The sequence below is a fragment of the Necator americanus genome, chromosome II (genome assembly GCF_031761385.1).
Source record: "Necator americanus strain Aroian chromosome II, whole genome shotgun sequence".
In the NCBI taxonomy this organism is placed as follows: Eukaryota; Metazoa; Nematoda; class Chromadorea; order Rhabditida; family Ancylostomatidae; genus Necator; species Necator americanus.
The window spans coordinates 30,673,541-30,681,325 of NC_087372.1; positions in this window are offsets into that span (position 1 = coordinate 30,673,541).

The following is a 7,785-nucleotide window of genomic DNA, read 5'->3' on the forward strand; positions in this document are numbered from 1 at the left end:
AGGCACAAATTCGCTTTTAGTTCACGATTACCCCCTATCCTTCTGGGGACGCGCCACGTAGTCTCGCGACTAACCGGCTATGATCCCTCTAGTGAGGGAGATCCGAGGAGTGTATATTTACCTATTGTTAATGCCTTGAACAATTTTTGGTGTGGCTGTAGTGCAGTAAGATGTTCTGCTACGACTGCATGGTCTATGGTTTGACAGTGCTTATGATAGGTCGCGTGAGGGTTCCTCAACAAGTTTGGATTGAAGTCGAACGCAGCTGAAGGGACTGGTCAACGCAACCAATCTCCCACTCATCTTCTATGATCCCTGCAAATGTTTTGACAGCTGAAATAACAGAGGATGATATAAAATAAAACCAAAATCCATACTAAATACTAGATTTCAAATTCCAGCATAAATCGTGTTTGTGAATGAACAAATAAATAAACAAGTAACTTCTTTCTTTAATCATCCATCAAAATAGAATCGTGTTCCAGTATTGGCTGTTTGAAGAAAGTCTGTGAACACTTAGAGTTCCCCTACATCGTCCTGTACTTTTTTAATGGACAGCGAACGTTTACCAGGAGATCTGTGGGCTTTCGATCCGGTTTCTAGCATCACGGCCAACGGCTCTTAATCTAGTTGTTTACGGAAATGATCAGCACCATCACTGACATCTCAAACCTGTAATCGAAAGCAGTGCATTGCAATTAAAGCCAGTTTTCTATGTCATAGAAGTACGTGCAAATGTCGTACGCGTCTAGATAGGCAAAAATACAATTTATGCACTTCATATATCGCGACAAGTAATTTGAAAAGCTTCGTACTCATTTTTCCCCTAAAAATTTCTACATTTTGATAGGTGACGACTTTTTCTTAACCTTTTCCATATTGTTGTAGCAAATCTTACGCTTTTTTACTTTTAGATGTGATCTGCATATTTGAGGTTGAATCAGATAAAGTTTCGTGTTTTTTCCTGTTTCGAAACAGTTACTAATGCGTATTACGGGGACTGACTGGGGTTCTTGCATACTTTCCTTTTTCTGAGGATCTTCACCTTACGTCGGATGCTTTAAAACTCAACCAGCTCAGAAATCGTGCCCTTTTCCCGCAAAGTCAGAGCAGATGTTTTGCTACTTCACCTAAGAAAGAGGTATTTGAAGTTCACTTGAAGTCGCAGAGAATTCTTTCCTTTTCTCATCCATCATCACGAGCTTCTTAGCTATTCGTGGTACGGTATTTATTTATTTATTTATTTATTGACATACACGAATGGTGCACCAAAAAAAGAAAAAAAAACACATTCGTCTATGTCAAAACACTCAAGGAAGAATCGGCAAACTCATTGTCAGTGGGGCCTGGCGCAGTCTTTTTTGTGGCGAATATGCGTTTAACATGTCGGTATATTGGTACGGTGAATTAATGAATTCCGAAAAAACGAGGCAGATGCTTCATTTTCCACTTATATTTTCTGACTACAAACCCTCCATGTTTATGTAAGATGAAATAAAAACGAAACAAGATGTTGGACTCGGATCTGAGCGGTTGATAAGAAATATCTGCAGATAAACTGTTTGTTACTGAGTGAGATCCAGTTACGAGTTACTTCATCGCTTTTCGTGAGATTACTATTTGAGATCTCACTAGCTTTCAAATTCAATGAATGAACACATGATGAACTTTTTGTGTGCGAGCACTAAGAGATAATTGTAGGAAAATTCGACGGGAACATGTTCTTTCAGCTTTTTATAGAGCTAAGTTTCATTAGTCCTTCATTCCCCCTATCTCTGCCCATTCCCTCTATTCAGGTCTCCTCGGTCACGGCATTACGTGCACATGTCAACGCCTAGGTGCTCTTTTATTTGAGTGGTTCGACACTCATTCGTGTTTTTCGGCCATGAATGTGTGTTTTCGCTGCTCAACTCGCATTCTGCTCTGCCGAGTCACCTCTCGATTGGTTCGTTCTGCAATTCTCTCAAGTGTACTTTCTCAGCACCTCAATACCTCTGCCAAATTCTCATTCGCTCGTGTGAAATGCAAACGCTTGAGCTCTTTGAGGCTTAATCGACAAAAATGTCATAGACCTCATATCCACCACTTAAGATCTCCATATCTAAATGAGTTTTGCTCCATAGACGCATTACGGAACTTCCCATGGAAATATGAATGTATCTTCTCTCCTTCCTTAGTTTGTGAAGATTTCTCTCCCCTCGTTTTAATTCATTCTCTTTTTTGCAAGAAAAAAACAATGGATGACACCGTTGAACGCTAGCAAATAAACGAACGAGTGAATAGATAACTAGAAAACTAGGCAGCGCCGGTTTGTGTGATCTTTTCGCCTCGTTTGACATTGTTGTGGCCGTTTTTCTGGATCACCTCTTTCTACTCACTTTTATTTGTTTATTTACCTCACTACCTAAGCTTTCTTCCAAGCCTATTTTCAGTGGAATTCCGGAGAAAGAGTAAAATCTTTTCGTGAGCTGCATCCAGTCTTTAAAAAGTTTGTCAAACAAGTTTTCGATAGTTAAACTCTCTCTGAAACTCTCTATAATTGTGCTCTCTAGAACCCTCTCCGTGTTACCTCTTTTTGGCTGATGTTCGCTTCTCTTCACTATCTCTCGCTTCTCAATTTTCTAACATTATCCTCTGCGGTTGTTACCTACCGGGCAAAGACCTAAACGAATGACTTTAGGGACCCAAACGCTTTCCAGCGTCTAATTTCAGCATTTTATCGTTATAAGAAATCTTAATTGAATTCTTTTGGACCATTCCTTAAGCTATGAAAGTTGTAAAAATGTAAAAATAGGGCCCAGTGGAATCGAGAGCGTGATCCATCGACAGGCCACGCGATCGCTAATAGGCAGTCTTAATCGAAAAAATACTAAGTACTGAGCAAACACTAACGTAGGAAAGTGCGTGTTCTTTTGATGCACCTTTCCAAGAGGTTTGCATTTCTTTTTAGAGTCATCTCTCATAAATTCTATTTTATTTTTTTTGAGTTTTTGATAATTTTAATCACTAAAATACTGTGTAAATCTGAAACTGTTAGTTTATGTTCATTTTTATTGTTCACTTTTAATTTGATTGTTAATCTTTCGTTTATTTAGTAAATTAGTGCGGAAATAAAAATATTTACAGCATACATAGGGGACAACATTGTATTTTTTCCTTCTTCGGTAGATCATGACAAAGAGAGGTAGCCAGAAGTGAATGCCAGCGAATTTGGAGAGGAAATCTTTAAAAAATGTTCTGTACATCTGACACTGTACAGTAAAATTTGTTTTAATTGTCGAAATTTTTTAAACCTTATTTTTTGCTATTTCGTCTTTTTTTCAATTTTACTCTCAAACAGTTTTGACCCTTCCTCTTCACATGAACAGTAATATTTTTAGATTATATATACGAAGGTGACGCAGATGTTGTAGAGCTGTTCTTCTGCTCCAGTTCTAGGACAACGTTTTTAAAAAATCCACAAGTGCTTTTAAAAATTACTTGACAGTCTCTTCAGACTTTTTTTTCGAGAATGAACATTCTTAATTTATATGTTTATTAATATATTCATAAGTTCCTTTAATCCTTAATCCAGGAGCCTTCCACAAATCCAGGAGCCTTCCACACCATTTTGGAATATAAATATGTTGCAGATGAGTTGAAGCATTTTCTTGATAAAGTACTGAAGATCCATTCGGAGTTGTATGGAAAAATCCACATTCTGAAGGAAAGAGGGAAAGAAAGGAAAAAAAAGAGGAAGGGGAAGAAAGGAGAGAATGAGCGAATGGAAGAAAATGAAGGACTCCACACTGTTGCACATTCTGTTTCACTTCATGTTGAGCAAATTTGATTACTTTATTTACTTCATGTTCAGCAAATTTGATGATCGCACTTTGTGCTATTTTAACCATCATATGACAACTGTCCCAATATAATAACATTAGGCTTTCATGCATGAATGATCGGAGTCAGCTTATTCATATTCCCAAAATTTTATGTCCCATATTGATTTCATTTCTACTTCGATGTTGATTTTCTTCTGCAAAACCAAGTATATGTATGCATTAGGTTCACGAATAATTCGTGGGCATTTTTCCTTCCATATTTTAAAGTGCATGTAATGAAAGATGCATCGACAGAACATTCGAGGTCACTTGAAAGAGCACTTCCTGGTTTATAAGATTGTATTTTCTTGATTTCACAATTTTAATGTCTTCTGGATTTTATTGGGGCAGGTGTAGTGTAGCGGTCAGAGGTTCCGCTTTCTGCACGATCGATCGGAGGTTCGAGTCCGCCCTAGTGTTCACCAAGCCTTTCATCCCTTCGGAGTTGAAAAATTGGTACCAGAGTTGTCTGGGAGGATAGGCGAGCTACACGTTCGTAAACCTCAAACGATTCTGAATTGAAGTGAACGTGGGGGCGCATCCCAAGCGGATTGATTAACGCAAGAAACTTTAACTTTAACTTTGGATTTTAATCTCCTTTAAAATGGAATGTCACATGAACAAGGCCAAACATTTCTGATGTCTATTGTTTTTGCTTTGTTTTTAATCAAGTAATCAAGTTTGTAAAGTCATCGAAAAACAAAAAAAAAACACAAAAAGGAGGAAGGAAGACATCGAGAAAACTATTGAGCAATTAGAGCAAATCGTAGGCGACAACGGAGGACATAGTATTAATTTGTTTTGAATTCTTTAATAAATCCGAAAAAACTTACAAATTAATCCTCGATCAAACCTGTTCGGCTAATAAATCAGCGCCTAATTCAAGCTTACGAAATTCTCTAGGGAAAAATATGATTTCCTAATTTTCGGGATGAGGATGCAATTAATTTATAACATTTTTCTTCCATGAGTGAAATACTAATATTCTGATTTTTCATTCTTCCTTTCTTTTCTTATTCTTTCTTATACTAATTCTAACGAAAAAATCACAAATGTTTTGTTCAAAATATCCCTTACCTATTCTTATAAACAGTTTCCTTTTTCTACCTTCTCCTAACACCTGAACTGTTTCTTAGAATTTCGACTTTGGCTCTTCATTGAATTCTTCTTGTTTGCTATCTAGCGTGTCCGCTGGAGTACAGTTCCACTTCATCGGTAGCGAGTTTCCGACGATTTTTTTTTATCCAGAAGGATCTTCCCCGATGGAACTCCATTGAAACTCACATCCATTGATTTCTGAGATCCACACTGTTCCAGGAAATTTTGCTCAGCATTTTTCTACTTTCATTGTCTCAAGGTGGAGGTGGGCCTCGTGGGTTTCATTCTTCCGTGCAAAATCCTGTTTGGGAGTTAGTTGTATACAATGTATATGCATTGTGTACAATAATGTGCATGAACATTGAAAAACCTGGTGAGCGACGGCGCAGCAACATCGCCCCATCCTCGCTTGCTCTTAACCTGGGATAAAATTGTAATTTAAGGATTCTATACATCTTTAGCCCTTTGACGACAGCGCGGCTCAACGGTGAGCCGCGTTTTTTTGGTCGCGTGGGACAATGCGGCTCAACGTTGATCCGCACGGTTTCCAACGCTTATTTCCCGTGACTTCCCAATTTTTTAAAAAATTTTTGTACTTAATTGGTTTATTGTCTTCGAATAATATCACACACACAACATGGGGATGGAAAAACGTTTCTATCTTTTGAAAACAAGAAACAAATTCAAGCGTTAGTTGTAAAAGACACTTTTTTGCATTTTTTAGAAACATCCTATGCAAAATTGGCTTTTCATTCACTGCAAACAATCCAATAAAGTTTTTGATCTCAGCGGCATATGCGTCATTAAATTTAGGATCCTTTTCCTTGCTTTGTTTACTCGCTTCATCGACAATTACTGAGAACACTTCCTTGTTCAAATATAGCTCCTAAAAATCGGTTGAATTGTAACAGCTACGTGAGTGATCATGTGGACCAACCTGATGAGAAAATATCCAGCCATCATGAGTTTCTGCGTCTGTTCGCTCTCTCTATCCGAGAATTTCTCATTACTTCTCGAATCTTACTCCTCATCCGCAAGCAGCACTAACGCATCATTGAAGATAGAACCATTTTCTGTAGCTCCTTCATCAGATTCATCGAGTAATCTTTTAAAATTGTTCTCTGAATCTTCTAACTCAGATTCATCCATCTTTAGCTGCTAAAACTCACTTAACTGTATGCAGACAGAATGAATGAAGGTAAAAAAGTCCAATAACAACGCGATTAGCAACAAATACAATATAAATTATGTAAAAAAGCAAAAATTTGTACACAGGAAAAAAGTGGTAACCGTGGGACAACGCGGCTCAACGTTGAGCCGCGGCTGCACAGTGCCCTAAAACGTGCCTGTCCCACGTGCCCGACACGCAAAGACGTGCACTGTCATTAATGAGTTAAACTCCCCTCTCTGAGATCAATCCTAAAACTTGGATATCATTGAAAAATGAGTAAAACTACCCCAAATATGCGCAAAAAAGCAGTAACTGGAATACAATATAGCCTAAGGTTATGATTGAAGAAGCGTTCAGAGGTTCAAACTTTCACATTTGGTTAAAAAATTTAAAAAAAAGAAAAATTATTAGATGCAAGCACATGAATTTGAAATTCAAAATTTGAGAGTTTCTCTCTCTCTGAACACATTTAAGTATAGCGCCGGGATATGTTGGGTTGTGATTACTGCTTTTTGGCGCATATTTATGGTTATTTTACAGTTTTCTCAATAATATGCAAGTTTTTGATAGATCTCAACGAGGAGAGTTCAACTGTGTATAACATATTCTTAAAATCCTATTTTGTGGTGGGTCACGAGCAAGCGACGGTGGCCGACGGTGCCGCACTGCCGCTCACCTCTGGTTTTTCAATGATCATGCAATGGTCATACATATATACACGATGTTGGATTACGATATACAAGATGTTAGATTACTAGGTTCTATGACGACAAAATCGTCATAGAACCTAGTAATCCAACATCGAGATCTTTTTATGAATATTTTAATATCAATTTTTCTACTAATATCGGTTTCTATAGTCACAGTACTGTAGGTCTAGAGAAATCTTCACGTCATAAAAAATTTGTGGCTGCTGAAGTTGGCTAAAACTAAGGAAAAAGATATCAAAATAGCTCAATTACTTGTTCAATTCAATTTATCACTAGCCTTCTCCCTGAACAAGGAGCTCCTCACAATTTTTTAATCGAGATCATTTATTCATGCTACGCTTATTATACGTTGCATTAACGTTAATTTCATCACATTCTTGAAAGATACAATTTTTCCCTTTGTGGTTGCTGGTGTACCTCCCTATGAACATGTTGAAATTAATGGATATCGTATTGATGGACGAGCACCACACAATAACTTTTTTTTCCAATGATATGTATGTAGGTGTCAATTTAATGGGCTGGAATCAACACATTTTTTTTACGTTTTCACCACTTGCTCTATATTGCCTATTTTAATGATCCCGCCATCATTTTCTACATGGTGAGCGGCTCAATTTCATACCGTTGTTACTATGTGCTCATTATTATCAAAATTTTAAAACACTTTAAGTGCTGTGAATTTTCCCGAGAACGAATATAGTGCAATGTAACATTTTGTCAATTCGCTTTTTTAACGGTAATGATTATAGAATTCGTATTTTGAAACATGATCCACCGGGAGGACATCGAATTCCTCGTGGAGGGAAAATACATAAATGACACACAGCAGCGGTGGGTCTCACGGTCATCAATGCATGACGATACGGAATAAAAATCGACTTTAGTTCAATGTCGTCGTCATCTCATCGTCCTTTATCAGTGGAATTCTGATTTTTCATCA